This window comes from Cydia splendana, chromosome Z, assembly GCF_910591565.1.
Source record: "Cydia splendana chromosome Z, ilCydSple1.2, whole genome shotgun sequence".
In the NCBI taxonomy this organism is placed as follows: Eukaryota; Metazoa; Arthropoda; class Insecta; order Lepidoptera; family Tortricidae; genus Cydia; species Cydia splendana.
Window position 1 is genome coordinate 44,176,959 of NC_085987.1, and position 16,189 is coordinate 44,193,147.

The 16,189-nt window shown below is 38.1% G+C and overlaps 1 protein-coding gene across 1 annotated transcript in view; it reads right to left on the reverse strand.

Moving 5' to 3' along the window:
- The window catches only part of LOC134804148 (anion exchange protein 3), a 136,333-nt gene that overhangs the window by 55,424 nt on the left and 64,720 nt on the right, over positions 1-16,189 (reverse strand). The gene's annotated exons all lie outside the window — the stretch shown is intronic.

The following is a 16,189-nucleotide window of genomic DNA, read 5'->3' on the forward strand; positions in this document are numbered from 1 at the left end:
CTTTGGTGAGTTTCAGTTCAACAACCTCTTTTCAAAATATAACAGTGATTTAAACTAAAGCAATTCCTCAAGGAACTGACGTTTTTTCTCGCCAATACTGAAAGCCATGTTATTTTCCAATCAACAATACAAGCTATGTCATTATTTTCTATTCTCCAATACTGACCAGCTGTTAAAACGGCTAGTTTCTTCCGAGTCAGAAAAACATCGCTTTTGCACCGAAATAGAACTCTTATTAGCACAGCAAATGTTATGGACTTGTGATAGTTTATGGTAAGAACATTATAGGTATGTCAGCAATAGAGCTATTTAACACTGTCTTTGTGAAATTTAGATTGCTGACAACTCGTTAAATCAAGGTATTTAAAAGCTGCAGTACCTTCGCCCACACTGTTAACTGTACATCGGTGGACCTTATGCCTTATGCAATAAGGTCCACCGGTGTACAGTTAGGAGTGTTGCTGTGTGTACCTAATATTATATTCTATCAAAGCACTTATTACTGGCTTTACTTCGTCTATTCTGTCCTTGATAAGTATAACCACTTCAGTATTCTGTTGTTGACATTTTAAGAACCTTTTGTGTGACCTAGTTCTTGTAATATTTTATATACGCGTTGGTCTAGATCTGATTGGAAATAAATTGGATTGACATGCTTTTGAAAGTTAGTTACTTAGCTTCACATAAACACTTTCACTTACTTATAACTTACTAAGACCTTTTTAACCGACTTAAGTCTTTATGTACTTAGTTGGATCAGTCATTTAATAAAAATTCTTAGTTTTCATTTTTAATGTAGTAGCTTTAATAATACCTAATTTGTATTCCGCTTAGATCCCCACGTCACAGGCTACGCCTAGCGTGGGGATCACTGTACTGCCCCTCTGTAATATCAAGTTATGAAATAAATATATTTTGAACGCCACGCAAAATAGACCAAAATATAAGATTGTCCAAATTAAAAGAACTGTCCCTGTACTGGCTCGAGTCTTTACCGACCATCTTGAGATCATTTTATGCCGGTACATCCGAAAACCCGACTCGCTAAGTCAATGGAACCACGACCTGAAGGGAGTCAAGGCTACGACCCTTATCTCGTCTCTTAGTCCTCGTCCGTTAACGCTAGCGACTGCTTACTCACAGTGTATCTCGCTCTTGGATATATTAGTGTGAGTGGGATGTACAATGAACATTCGGTAGCTAAGCCGGTGTTAAAATCATGGTAGGGGTAGAGCTGTGTCGGTGCGGTCATTACTACAATAGAAACGTGAACCGCTCAAGGCTCGACTAAGCCGGCTGAACGATACTCCCAATAGTGTCAGGTGAATTAAACTAGTGTCTCGTATATTAGTGTGAGTGCGACAGTCGCTAGTGAATACGGCTGTTAGAATCATGGTAGGGGTAGAGCTGTCGGTGTGGTAATTACCACATTACGAATGTGAACCGCTCAAGGCTCGACTAAGCTGCCGAAACGATACTCCCAATAGTTACGGGTGAATTATACTAGTGTATCTCATACATTAGTGCGGATGAAACATTATTAGGGTATGAGTGCGACAGTCGCTAGTGAATACGGCTGTGTTAGAATCATGGTAGAGGTAGAGTTGTTGGTGTGGTAAATACCACATTACCAACGTGAACCGCTCAAGGCTCGAATAAGCCGACTGAATAATACTCCCAATCGTGACAAGTTAGTTAAACTAGTGTATCGAGTGTATCACATATATTAGTGTAAGTAAAATAGTATTAGTATGAGTGAGACAGTCGCTAGCGAATACGGAAGTGTTAGAACCATGGTAGGGGTAGAGCTGTCGGTGTGGTAATTACCACATTACCAACGTGAACCACTCAAGGCTCGACTAAGCCTGCTGAACGGTACTCCCAATAGTGTCAGGTGAATTATACTAGTGTATCTCATAAATATAAGTGTGAGTGAGACTGTCGCTAGCGAATACAGCGGTGTTAGAATCATGGTAGGGGTAGAGCTGTCGGTGTGGTAATTACCACATTACGAATGTGAACCACTCAAGGCTCGACTAAGCCTGCTGAGCGGTACTCCCAATAGTTACGGGTGAATTAAAACCAGTGAATCTGTGAGCTGTAGATCCCGCGCGTGTTCTGTATAGCTTAAAACGGAATGTATGACTCCGCCATTTCAAAAAGAATCCAATAACTGCATCGACTAAAAGGACTCAAAACTCCGGGCTATCGGTCCCCTGTCGGTACACTTTCCTCTTAAAGGGGCCCACTGATTAACAGTCCGCCGGACGGTATCGGCCTGTCAGTTAGAACAAAATTTTGACAGTTCCGAACAACTGACAGGCCGATACCGTCCGGCGGACTGTTAATCAGTGGGCCGCTTAAGGATCGCGGGCCAAGATACACTAGAAACGATACAGCCGTGAAAACATTTTTAGCAATGAGGCTGAGCCGGCTTACTCGTGAAGCCATACGGCCGCGAAATCGGCGCCGATAGATTTAATCGACCCCCAAAAAACAGTTGTACCCAATTGTATGTGTCTTTGCATAGAGTTATTTATATACTTAAGACACTCGTGGATTTATCTATCCTCCTAAGGCCCAAGGTCCTACCTATAGTACCTCTTCAGTTCACTGAAATTTAAATCCTATTCAATTGGAACAGAGTCTCATTTCTTTTGTTTCGTTCAATTTTCAAACGAAACCAAAATCAACTCTATTCCCTGCACTAAAGGTTCAAACTTCAGTGACAAATTCTGGATTTCTCATTTGTACTGGGCTGGGTGGATATATCTATTGCAAATTATGAATAATATTTTAATACTACGTGGTACGTGGTTCACAAGATGAGCTCATATTGTCGACTTAAATGTTTTAAGACTAGTTACACGCAATATACGTAAAAACCACACTACATTACGGTTTTAGTGATAGTATGGAGTAATATTAGCTGAAAATTGTTGAGCATTAGAGTTTTCGTTCGCCGCGACATCTATTGTCAACTAGCAGTAGCTACTGATAAATTCCGCTACATGACGCTAGATGTCGACTACGAAATAACGCGCGTTTTGGTAAAAAAACTGGTGTATGGAGTTGCCACTCTTTCTTTACTTATATTACTCTATGGTGATAGTTAGTTCATAAAATGGCACTAACAAAGTAAGTTTTTCTTAGATAGTTCATTAGACAAATCCATTTAGCGGTCAACTATATTTTTAGCGTTGTCATATCACGAGTTACCCAAAACCAATGGAGAGAGCATGGGCTCTCTTAGTACGACGCGAGATGTACATAGGTATACCTATAGAAAACGTTAGCGTATAGGGGTCAAACAGAAAACTGTGTTCGCGTCTTCTCTGTAGACATACACAAAAGTTAAGGGCTATAAAGGTTAATTTTCTTATTTAACCCTTATCCACGTGAAAAGGTACTCCTTTTATTTAGAGAAGTATGATAAAATCATTACTTACATGCCCACAAGCTGTTAACTATTGCCCACAGGAGAGAAAAATGTACAGTTCGCGCGAACACACTAGTTTTCTCTCCCGTGGGCAATAGTTAAACGCTTGTGGGCGTGTAGGTAATGATTTTATCATACTTCTCTAAATAAAAGGAGTACCTACATTTTCACGTGGATAAGGGTTAAATAAGAAAATTAACCTTTTGTTTGACCCATAGGTATGTCAGTGTTGACACCGTTATTATTTATATTGTAAATCGAATTTTGAACTTTAATGGAATAAAAGAAGATTCCAAATTCAAAACAGCAAAAATGACTCTGGGTCTTAAAAGTCAAGTCATGTTAAATCGCACAGTTGTGATGTCACCATTGAACATCGATAACACAAAAACGCCATAATTGAACAATCGACAATGGCGTATGAATAATTTATTCAACGCGTACCGGCGGCTAGTGCTCACACGTATGTTTACTATGTTTACCGTTTGTTTATGTTATTCATCACTACACCTTCACTACACCTTATAAAACAAAATTCCCCGCCGCGTCTGTCTATTTGTGTGTATGTATGTTCGCGATAAACTCATAAACTACTGAACGGATTTTCATACGGTTATCACCTATCAGTAGATTGATTTTTAAAGAAGGTTAAGGTGTATAATGACGACCGGTCTGGCCTAGTGGGTAGTGACCCTGCCTATGAAGCCGATGGTCCTGGGTTCGAATCCTGGTAAGGGCATTTATTTGTATGATGATACAGATATTTGTTCCTGAGTCATGGTTGTTTTCTATATATTTAAGTATTTATATATTATATATATCGTTGTCTGAGTACCCACAACACAAGCCTTCTTGAGCTTACCGTGGGGCTTAGTCAATTTGTGTAAAAATGTCCTATAATATTTGTAAAAATGTCCTATAATATTTATAATTGGTAACGGTTTTGTGTAACCCATACGAAGCCGGGGCGGGTCGCTAGCAAACGGAAAAATTGGTTTATTCAAATTCAAAAACCTGCTAAAAAATATTTGACCTTAATAAATACTAGCGTCTGCCTGCGACTTCGTCTGGATGGGATAGTAATGATGATGATTGGTAAAAACTATCATATGGCCTTCCTCAAGCCTCAAGCATAAACAATTTCCAAGCTAAATTTCATCTAAATCGGTTCATCGGTTTAGGCGTGAAGATGTTACGGACAGAGTTACTCTAGTTTGACTTTTTTCTTTTATTCAATAGGGTTGTTGACACGTTGAATTGTATAACTAAACTTAGTTAAATAGATAGAAAATGATCAATTTATCACAATAAATTGGAAACTTAAAAAAATATATGGGAATAATAAAAAAATACAAGTCTCAAAGTTTCAAAAAAAATTTTTTTTTCAACTTCCAAATAGAAAAAAAATAATGGTACCATTCGATTCCTAACATTTTATTAAAAAAAATATTGTAATCCAACAATATACATAAACGCAAATATTTCATGTTGTTTGAAACGTTTCGTGAGTAAAGTGCGGGTACCAGACTTTGACAATCATTTGTGACTTTTGTATTGCTTTAAGACAGTGGGTCCCATACATACATTTGATCCTAAAAACAAACCTGATCAATTGATAACATTCATAAAAAAATGTCAAATACCCTAGGAGTGAAAAATAAATCTCGAACATGTTTTTTGAATCCTAATCCGTAATTTTGAATCAGAGCTCGCGGTCGTGTCCGGGTTTCGTGTACACGTGTTCGTTACCCGTTTCCGAACTACACGTACACGGTTTTCTGACCCATTTTACACGTGTAATAAAGATCCGTGTATCCGGGTACCCGTGTACCCGTCTACAACAAAGATCTTTGTTTTATTTAAAACTTTATACATTACTTCAATCTCCGGTACACGCCAAGGACGGGTTAGGCCCGCGTGTATTTAAGGTCCGTTTCACCGTGTAGACGGTCAAAGTCTGGCACCCGCACTTTACTCACGAAACGCTTCTAACATAAAAACTTTTACAAAAAAAAAAGAAAACCGGTTTCAAAAAGGATAAAATAAAATGTTATCCGTTTTTAAGTATATGCGTTACCAACTAATATATTTGAAGTCGGTGCCAAGACAAATAGTAACAATACAGGTCAAAAATAATCAGCTTTATGTAAAGTTTTTATTTTTCCATTTTTAGTTTTAAGGCATTGTTAAACGCTTATGAGTGACGCGTGATGCATGAATGAAAAGCATAATAATGCGTATCACTAAATTCGAAATCATTACTGTGTCTACACAAACACAAAATCCATCCTCCGCCCCGCCACTGACCCAATCCCTCAACCCCCCGATCACTCAACCTCACAGCACATCAACCCCTGATCACGGAACGCCTCGACCCTGAACCACCAACCCTTCAACCGCCATTTCCCGACTCCTCAGTAGCCTTACCATAAGTCTAACACTAACATATTCGCTAGCGTGTGCGTAACTTACTTTCTATGCGTCTCGCTCATACTGGCATCCTATTAGTGCCAGCGACATGTATAGAAAGTAAGTTACGAAGACGTTAGCGAATATGTAGTGTAAACTCGTGGTAAGGCTACCGTTGTACTTCATCAAATTGGTGATTTTCGGGAGGAAATACTTGAGTTACTAAACATCATGTCGAAATCATGAAAACAACGATGTCGCCATACTCGTGCCTTTAAAAATTGAGGAGTTCCCTCATTCTTATGAATTCCGTCATCAGATTAGACCCAATAATATTATGAGAACACCTTGGAGGTAACTTCGTTCAAACAAAAAAAGAATTACTCAAATCGGACCACGGGTTCCGGAGTAATCTACATTTATAAAATCATCATCACTATCATCAACAATCATCATCATCAGGTCCACTCCATCAAATTAGTGTTTTCAAGAGGAAATGCTTGATTTGCTTAAGACAATACCCAAATCACCATATATGTGCCTTTAAAAATTGAGGAGTTCCCTCAATTCTTAATGGATCCCATCATCAGAACAGCACCAGATTAATGGGGGACGCCCTTGGAGGCAGTTTCCTTCAAACAAAAAAAGAATTGCTCAAATCGAACCACGGGTCTCGAGTAATCGCTGAACGTCTTTCATTTTAAGAAATCGTCATGATTATCATCAAAACAATCATCATCATCAGGTCCACGTCATCAAATTAGTGGTTTTCGAGAGAAAATGCTCAAGTTGCTTAAGAGAACACCCAAATCATCATACATGTGCATTTAAAAATTGAGGAGTTCCCTCATTTCCTCATGGATCCCATCATCAGAACAGCACCAGATTAATGTGGGACCACCATAGAATTACCTTCTTTCGAACGAAAAATAATTACTCAAATCGACTTACGGGTCTCGGAGTAATCGGTGAACATACATAAAAAAAAAACATAGCCGCAACCGAATACAGAACCTCCACCTTCTATGAAATTGAAGTCAGTTAAAAATGGCAATACATCATGACGTCACGATGTAATGTTAGAGGTCGTTTCGATGTTCCGGAGCTCCGATTGTTTAGCAGTTTTATTTTATCGGATGTTCAATGTGATTGATATGTGTTGTACGATAAGAAAATATAACATATTCCGTTCGTGGTACTTTCAGTAAGCATAACTATCTACTATTAGATAGTCATTTAGGTTTACTTTAATTATCAAAAAACTACATCAATGAAGAAAATGAAATACCTATCAATGAAGTCAACGGTTACTAAGATATTGTTAATTTTAATCTTATGATTATTGAAACAAAGTGTACTTACCTACCTATTATTGACATTACCAATCAATCTAGTAAAACTGCAAAGTAAGTACTTAATCAAATCTTCCTAACTTCCCACATATTCAATCGTATGTCTTCATAGCACGAATCTCCGCTACACGAGAGTGAAGGGTCGAACTGGCGGGTAAATAAGATCCGTTATTTCGTGTATCCGTGTACCCGTATATACGGGTACCCGTGTAAACGTTTCCGAATCCGGGCGGGTTCGTGTAGTTCGGGTTCTTAAGCCCGCCGGGCTTAAGAACACGGGTACCCGTGTCAGCGTGTAACACGTGTATCGGGAGCTCTATTTTGAATCCGTAGGCGTCATAAGACTAGTACACGTACCATGAGTCACTGACAGTGTTAAAAATGCCATATTACGCTAACGTCTACGGAATTTACTTTCTATACATCTCGCTCGCACTAATATGCGAGTAGTTACGTTCTCGATAGCGTTTATGTCAGTGCCAAACTGGTAGTAGCCACACAGAAGTGCTACGCCGTAGGCGGCTACGAGTTGATACACTACGAAATGTTCTCGTAATAAATCTCTATCGGCACAGTTCGAGCGATGCTTAAGCCTGGGCCACACTGCCCGATTCTAACTTTAAGGTAGGTACATCAATTAATAGATCTAGAAGCGATATGGATTACATGTGTAAGTGTCAAAAGTGACGCTAGTGTTTGAAGAAACGTTACATTTGTCACTGACATATCTAATCCATATCGTTTCTAGATCTATTAATTGACGTATCTTAAAGTTAGAATCGGGCCGACACTAACGGGAAACGCCGTTGATTATAATATAGCGATAATCTCAGTGGCCGTATGAAAAATGTCCAAGACACAACAACAACAAAAAAAGGTGTGTTCCGTCAGCAGTTTTTTAAAATAGTGGCACTTATTTTACCACCATATATAATATATTGCACCATAAAAAATAGAAATATTTTTTTTACAAAAGCTAAGAAAAATATGAAAATTGCTAATAAATATGCGCAATTTTATTTTTAATCGAATTATTTGTTAAATCTAAGTTAAAATAACAATTATATCCGTGATCCCGAGCACGCACAGCCGTCTCGCTCACGCTCACGCTCAGTGAGAGTGAGAGAAGAACCTGAACTCGCGTCTTAAGGTGTTTACACAATTAGCAGCATTTTGTAAGCTGGGTATTCTGTACATTCACTACAGCCACACAGTAACCACACTACGGCGACACGATGCACGAAATACATTAAAAAAAAGCCTTTTATTTCTTGCGTAATACAATGTCAAACATAAATCTTACAGATAAAATTTATTTATTTTCTAATAGTCAGTTTTTAGTAAATCTTTGCTCACTTATGTTGTATATTATTATTTTTGTTATTTTTTACTAAATTATATTTTTTTAGAATTTTAGAGCAAGTACCCCCTCTCAGGTAAAGGCTTCCTCCAGAGAAAGCCAGTCGGGTCTATCCTGTGCTTTTTGTATCCAGTTTGTCCCTGCGACTTTTACTATCTCGTCTGACCATCGCGTGTATGGTTTGTCGCTTTTACGCTTTCCTGCGGGCTCAGCACGGTTCCATTTTTATCGACTATCACTATGCGCGTCCCTTTCGCACTTACATACTTGTTAGAACGTGACAGGCATGGTGACAAGGGATAAAAACGCGACCGTGCTAAGCCGCCTGGTGGTCCTCACCATGTCGTTACTTGTTTTGCCCACCTATTGATGGCATCCATACGAAATACATTTATAACCACATAACTTCTACGACACTAGGAACTTTTAGTAATTAAAACTAGTAGAATACATAGGTACATATTATTGTGTGTATGTATTGCCTGTAAATATTCATACGAGTATTAATTACCGATTTAGAGGTGTCGCGTTTTTTTAAACATTTAGACGTAAATTGATTAGTTATCAAATAAGTTTTTGGCAAAAATTTCATTTTTGGTACAAGCTTTTATCGCTGACTGTACACACAATTTTCTTACGACAGACAACTAATACTCATCGAGATAATTCGAAAAACCCCTAACACAATTAGGTTGCGTTGTTTGATCACAGAGTTCCTATGGCCACCTCCTGTCTCCATCATCAGATCAGTTCGACAGTACCATATTATTGTATTGTCATCAGGCGGCTTAGCACGGTCGTGTTTTTATCCCTTGTCACTATGCCTGTCACGTTCTAACAAGTATGTAAGTGCGAAAGGGACGCGCATAGTGATAGTCGATAAAAATGGAACCGTGCTGAGCCCGCAGAACTACATACAGCTGCCAATTTTCATGACGCTACGATCCTTGGAGGATGGTTAAATTAGTTACCTTAGATTCCATTACATAGTTAGTTACATACGGGTCGACCTAATAAAAGCTTGTTAAAAATACTTGACTTGTTAAAGTTGTTAATTTGAAATAAAGTAAGTAAGGTTTACTCGGGTAATTCCGAAATTCGGATAACTCCGAAATTCAGATGAAAATCACCCAAAATTCCATCATAATAAAAGTCTCTTTTCGGAATTACAGTTTTCGACATTCGGAATTACCCGAATACACCTTACCTAGTTTAGGTATTAAGTACCTTTTTTTAAAAACAAAACTATTCCAGGGATATTTCAATATACATTTTCAACTCCATCTTTACTACCAAGTGCAATTTTTCAATATACGTATGTGTCGTCTAACATATGTATAGTAATCTGAAAAAAATAACATAGGGCAGAAATGAATTATCGTACCTACCTACTAGTAAATTTGTACGTGTATAAAGTGGTTAGATCAATTAATATCTATGTTTCACATAAAAGATAATTATCTCCATTATTAAAAAAAAATATATTTTCTGTACTGATATTTAAAACCAATCACTGCATACATTTTTATCCTCATTTCCAAATGTACTTTTAACACACTTTCGTACGTAACTTACGTTAGTTTTGACAGAACCGCGTCGTGAACCAAACGCTCAGTCAGCGTGGCGAGTCCGCGGCAACTGGCTAATACTACAGCCAACATTCACGAAGAACATTTATCCATTTATATCTAAACACACCAGAACCCTAGTCATTCGATATTGACGTACGTACGGACAATTCGGACGTACGTGTTTGCGTTAAGTTTTGTATGGGATTTTGAAAAGCCAAGCCGGACGTATTGGAAACGCAAACCGTTTTTTTGTATTACTAAATATTTTATTTTATATACACATGTGTTCAATTATTTAGTGATTTAATAAAGTGCACTTTTTTTATAAATAATGGCTTTTACTCCTCGCTAAATTCAGCAAGGTGGATTCTGCCAATGTCGAGAGACTTTTGACTTGTGAGATGAGAATGTTCGGTTAAATTTTGATTTTTGTGGAAGGATATACTGGGAACCTAAAACAAACAAATTATTATGGGCATCACAGACAAACACATGACATGATACAATTGACACAGTAGGTACCAACATTAGTGAAAAAAAAGCGGATGACAGATTGTTAAGAGCCAACAGGAGTGGTCATTCCTCCATACAAACGTAGTCCTCGTTTTCCTCCGTGGTTTTTGAAGCTAGAGCAATGATTTTTTCAACACAGATTAATATTGTCAATATCTGTGTCGGACCGTTTTGCTTTTTTTGATATTTTTGTTTTTTAAGGCGCTAGAGCCCTTCAAAAACGGCCAAAATGGCCTAATAGACTATGCCGCAATGAGAGGCGTGGTATTCAAAACTGATATCAATTAGCCAAAAAAGCAAAACGGTCCGACACAGATAATTTCATAATCATTTAGATTTCCAAATTTGGTTACGATTGGTTAAGTTTTGGGGGAGGAAAAAGAGGACTACGAAACCTCGATTTTTGTCATTTTTACGCAGGATTTTTCGCCTCAGCTGCAGTTGTCCCTATCGCACTAATTTTAGGGGCGGAGTCAAGTTTCTAAATACGTACACAGCCAGAAAAGTGATGGGCAATAGTCGACATTTAATGTCGATAATCTAGTGATGTAAGAAGTTATCGATAAACCGTCTTGTGTGAAAATATCTAGATCCTAAGATACAAGGGGTTTTGGGTTGAGAGTAGGGAACACATTTTTGTAGTTATGATATACAATCTATTATGAACTTTTTGATTCTAATATTTCAAATTAGAAATCAAAATCAAAAATATTTTATTGCATGGTTAAAATGGGTTAACAAAATTTTTAGGTACCTACAGGCACGCTTCGTAATTGTCGAGCAATTTAGGGTCCTAGCTGAATTGGTTGTTCCATACTTACTCGTGCTCTATGGAATGTCCAATTTAGCTAGAACCCTAAATGGCTCAACAATCACGGAGCGTGACAGTACTAATGATTCATGTTCTGTATATCCTGCCCTACAATGGCGTTAATATTTGGTTGTCATGTCTATACTTCGTTTTTAAGCATTATTGAAAAAAAAAATAGTAAATACTAATATTAACCACTAAGTACATAACTATTACAAAAAAAGCTAAATAATTATACGATTGCATGCTTAAAAAAGACACGTCACCTTCACTCTAATGCTAAACAAACGAAGAATAAGAACTAACAGCGATAAGACCGCCTGTTGCTACCTTTATCTACATTGTAAATCGGTTTTAGGGTTCCGTACCCAAAGGGTAAAACACGGGACCCTATTACTAAGATTCCGCTGTCCGTCCGTCCGTCTGTCACCAGGCTGTATCTCACGAACCGTGATAGCTAGACAGTTGAAATTTTCACAGATGATTTATTTCTGTTGCCGCTATAACAACAAATACTAAAAACAGGATAAAATAAAAAATTTAGTGGGGCCTCCCATACAACAAACGTGATTTTTGACCGAAGTTAAGCAACGTCGGGCGGGGTCAGTACTTGGATGGGTGACCGTTTTTATAAATAATGGTACGGAACCCTTCGTGTGCGAGTCCGACTTGCACTTCGCCGGTTTTTTTTAAATTTGTTTTTATGTTTGTGGTGTAATAAAGAATATTTTAGAGTCAGACCAAGAAAAGTCTACAGCAATTTTGATAGCCCACGCAGTGCAAGTGTTATTTATATGTCATAATTTCATAGAAGCGACGTTTGAAATAATACTTGCACTGCGTGTTCTATCAAAATCGCTATAGATTTTTCTTGGCCTAACTCTACTTTAAATTACAAAGTAAGGCCTAAATTATAAAATAAGGCCCATCAATGTTTTTTTTTTGTGTTTATTAAACTGGTATGTCAGGATCGTAGCAAGTGGAAATCCGTGGTCTCTGCCTACCCCTCCGGGAAATAGGCGTGATTGTATGTATGTATGTATGTATGTATTAATCATATACTTTTTTATATTCTTTTGCTTTCATAAGTAATATAAACTAATTTTTGAAAGCGTTTTTCAATAATTATTAATAAAAAGACACGTCATGATTGTTTACCTTCTTTCTAATGCTAAAAAATAACGAACTATAATAACCGGGCCTTATTTGGTACAGAACCTTGATTTGATAGGTACATCGGATATTCTGGGCCCCTGAGTTTGTTACGTAAAGGACAAAATGGTGACATGTGGTTAGAGCTGATACTGTTAAACTAGTGGTTCTGTGCGCTAAGTATAAAAAATAAGCTTCAGCGAACTCATTAAGCCTAGAAAAAACCCTACACCCTACTGCCACTTAAGTCAGTCTTGAGTCTTTGAATCAATTTCCGTAGTAGTACTAGTACTACTAAGGTACTAGGAGGTAATAAGGCCTATAGTAGGTATAATAAGGCCTACCTGAAAAATAATGTTCTTACAACAGTGTAACCGTGTTAGTTATTTGAGTAACATATATGTAAAGTGATACAATTAAAAGCTAACAGCAAACCAGTACATAAATTATATCTTATGTAGGTACTTCTTATGAATTACACTCTTATAAAGGTTTCGGCTAATTACGCTTAATTACTTGAATAAAGGTAGATGAATTGCGTGCGGTCCAATAGGTAACCACAACTCACGGAGTCCAAAACAATAAGCTGATCAGCAAAGTCAAGTAAACAAAGCCAAGTCACAGTAGTAGAAAGATTATCGAGTTCCGTAAACGTAAGCCGGGTCAAAAAATTCAATCGCAACACAGTAAGTAATAAGTGAACGCCTCGTGGCAGTAACGCACGAAAAATAACATTGCAAATTGTCGGCAACAAGGCGCGCGCGGGTGCAAGCGTACGCATCTGTGTGCGTGCATTACACACACAAATACAGTCTCTCACGCCCCGTCAGAGCGACGGGTATATTCAGCTTGAAATCTCAAAATTGACTTTTAGCTCAGCTCCCGTTTCGTCTTAAGCCAAGCAATTTAGCGGATGAAATGGAGGAAAAAACGTGGAAATTAAATATAGATAGATAGAAATAATAGTAATAGTAAGACGAACAGTAAAGGGGCCCACTGAATAACAGTCCGCCGGACGGTATCGGCCTGTCAGTTAGAACAAAATTTTAACAGTTCCGAACAACTGACAGGCCGATACCGTACGGCGGACTGTTAATCAGTGGGCCCCTTAAGAATTAAAGTTTTATATTATGTTCCTGTACATACTTAATAAGAATAGAAGTTAGGGGTTAGTACACTTTTCATCCTGGGAGCTCAACCTTTGACACTGACAGATCACTGTCATATCGGAAACAGATCGAATAACTAAAATTCTAATTGGCATGTAGGTTACACTGGCGATATCGCCAGACGACCGCACGTTTAGCGAATAGACTCGCTGAAATATTCACGGTCTGCCGTGAACGGATTAACAACCCGTGTTGTAGGCTAGGTCGGTATCAAGCTATTTGATTTTTTGCCCTTACGCGTGTATGGATTCATGGGCACGCTACTTTAAACGGCTTGAAGGAATTTAGTAATGTTGTTATCAATGTAGACGTCATATAAGACGTCATACTGACTAGTTTGACCAAAATTCTCAGGATGTCCCGATATTTAGCTATGGAATTTGGCTGTGGTCCCGAAAATTTGTAAATCAAAGGAATACTGCAATATTTTCACGTGTCCCGAATTATCACTTGGAAAATGCACACGCGAGGTCACCATTCATACGAGTATGTTGAATTTATAGCAGCATTAATATTGAGATGGATCCCAGTTAATTCTATATTGATCAAATTTTATATTTTTACCCCTAGAACTCAAGTACATGTGGTAAATGTGAACGCAACTGAAAAAACTGTTCGCGCTCTGATAAGGTCAATATGGGTACGTGTGACTATACTTGCTACTTTCGTTTAGATTTAAATGTATCAACTCGCAATAAAAAACGAATTATTGTGTAAAGTGTGTAAACAGGCCTCGGTGTGAAGTCCACCCACACTTACCCATATGCCACATTGACTCGTATTGATCTTACAAAATTACCACGGGAGCGCCTACATGACATTGTGGCCAATGCGAGTTGCTTGCTATGCAGTCAGACTCGGTACAAGAAGTACTGAGGTTGACTGAAGTAGCATCACAAATACGAACGTTTCCGAGAAAATACGATGGAAAACAATTACGCACTACATCCGTACACGTGCGTTTCTTTTGTGTACCACGCGATGTTTAGTGATTGAGGTGTTTATCGATTTGTCAAGACAAGGTTAGGTTATGTTCCTGTAAATGTTTGAACGTGAATTTAATGACAATTAATTTTTCTTCTCACTAGTTTCGACGCAACAATTGACGACAAAAACACCTCGTAGTTATATTATAAATGATGGTAGGTACATCATCATCATCATTGGCCTTAGCGTTTATTGCAGACGATTTGTGGTGTAAGTAACACCGGAGATACACCTTTTTTGATGGCTGAAAAGACCGATGCGAGACCGACATGGTCGAGACATGGTCTACCGCAGGCCTGACAAGTGAAGTTTACGGAAAACGGTACTGAAACGCCTAGGTACAATATGTTTATAGTATTGAAAAGGTGTTCTATCGATTCGCCGCTCAGCTACCATTTAGAATCAACGGTAAATAGATAATCCAGTGGTGGCGAACCGGAGGCACGCGTGTCGGCGGCGGCGCGGCAAATAGCACCTACGTGCGCGTATATTAATTTCTGGTAATTAAATCAATCGATGATTCGTTAATGCACCTCGGACGCGTTTGTGAGAGAATGGACGTTTACTAAATAAGAATGCCATCGCTAGTGCGTACCTATAAATAAATAAAAAACCGGACAAATGCGAGTCGGACTTGCCCACCGAGGGTTACGTATTTAGTATTTGTTGTTAAGGCGACGGTAGCGGTGGGTAAAATTTTAGATTCTGTCAATTTACCCCATTTCACACACAAGCTCACTTCACGCACACTACCTCACTTTACTGGGACAGGTCAGTGACCCATCATGTTTTTTTAAGATTGGACTTTTAGTTTAGTATTGACCACTAGCCTCCTTTGAGGGTAAAAGCGTTCCATTGAAAGATGAAAGAGAAACAATGCATTTAATCTTGCTTTCCTTGTCTGTTCATGTCACACGTGACGTACCTATTTAATTCATTTGATTGTTGACTGTTTTACTACCTAATATTGCTTTGTCGAGATACGCGTTTTGTACAATTAAAGCGAATAAAACAAGATGTCATTAAGTCAGATGTAAAATGTTATTTACTACTCTATACGGTTTTTCATAAGGTGCAAAATCCATTCAATAGGAATTTAAATAAATAAAGTTTCAGCAGGGTGGCAATTCCATTTTGGCGGATAAAGCGAAACAGAATAGTTATATCGAACCTGCTTACAAATTTTCACGAGAATCAGTTGAGAAATGTGATCTGCAAAGGAGAACATACAAAAGCATTTTTGCCCAAGCTGAAACGGAGACCTTTGCTAACGCTCGGCCAATGATGGTTTAGGTACACCTATAAAAAATGGTTGTCCCTGCTGTAATTTTAATATCTTTATATTTCAACCGGTATAGTTTTACCTTCAAAAATAATCGGTATCGCTAAACAATAGCGGTACCTTACTACTTATACGTTCACGAAA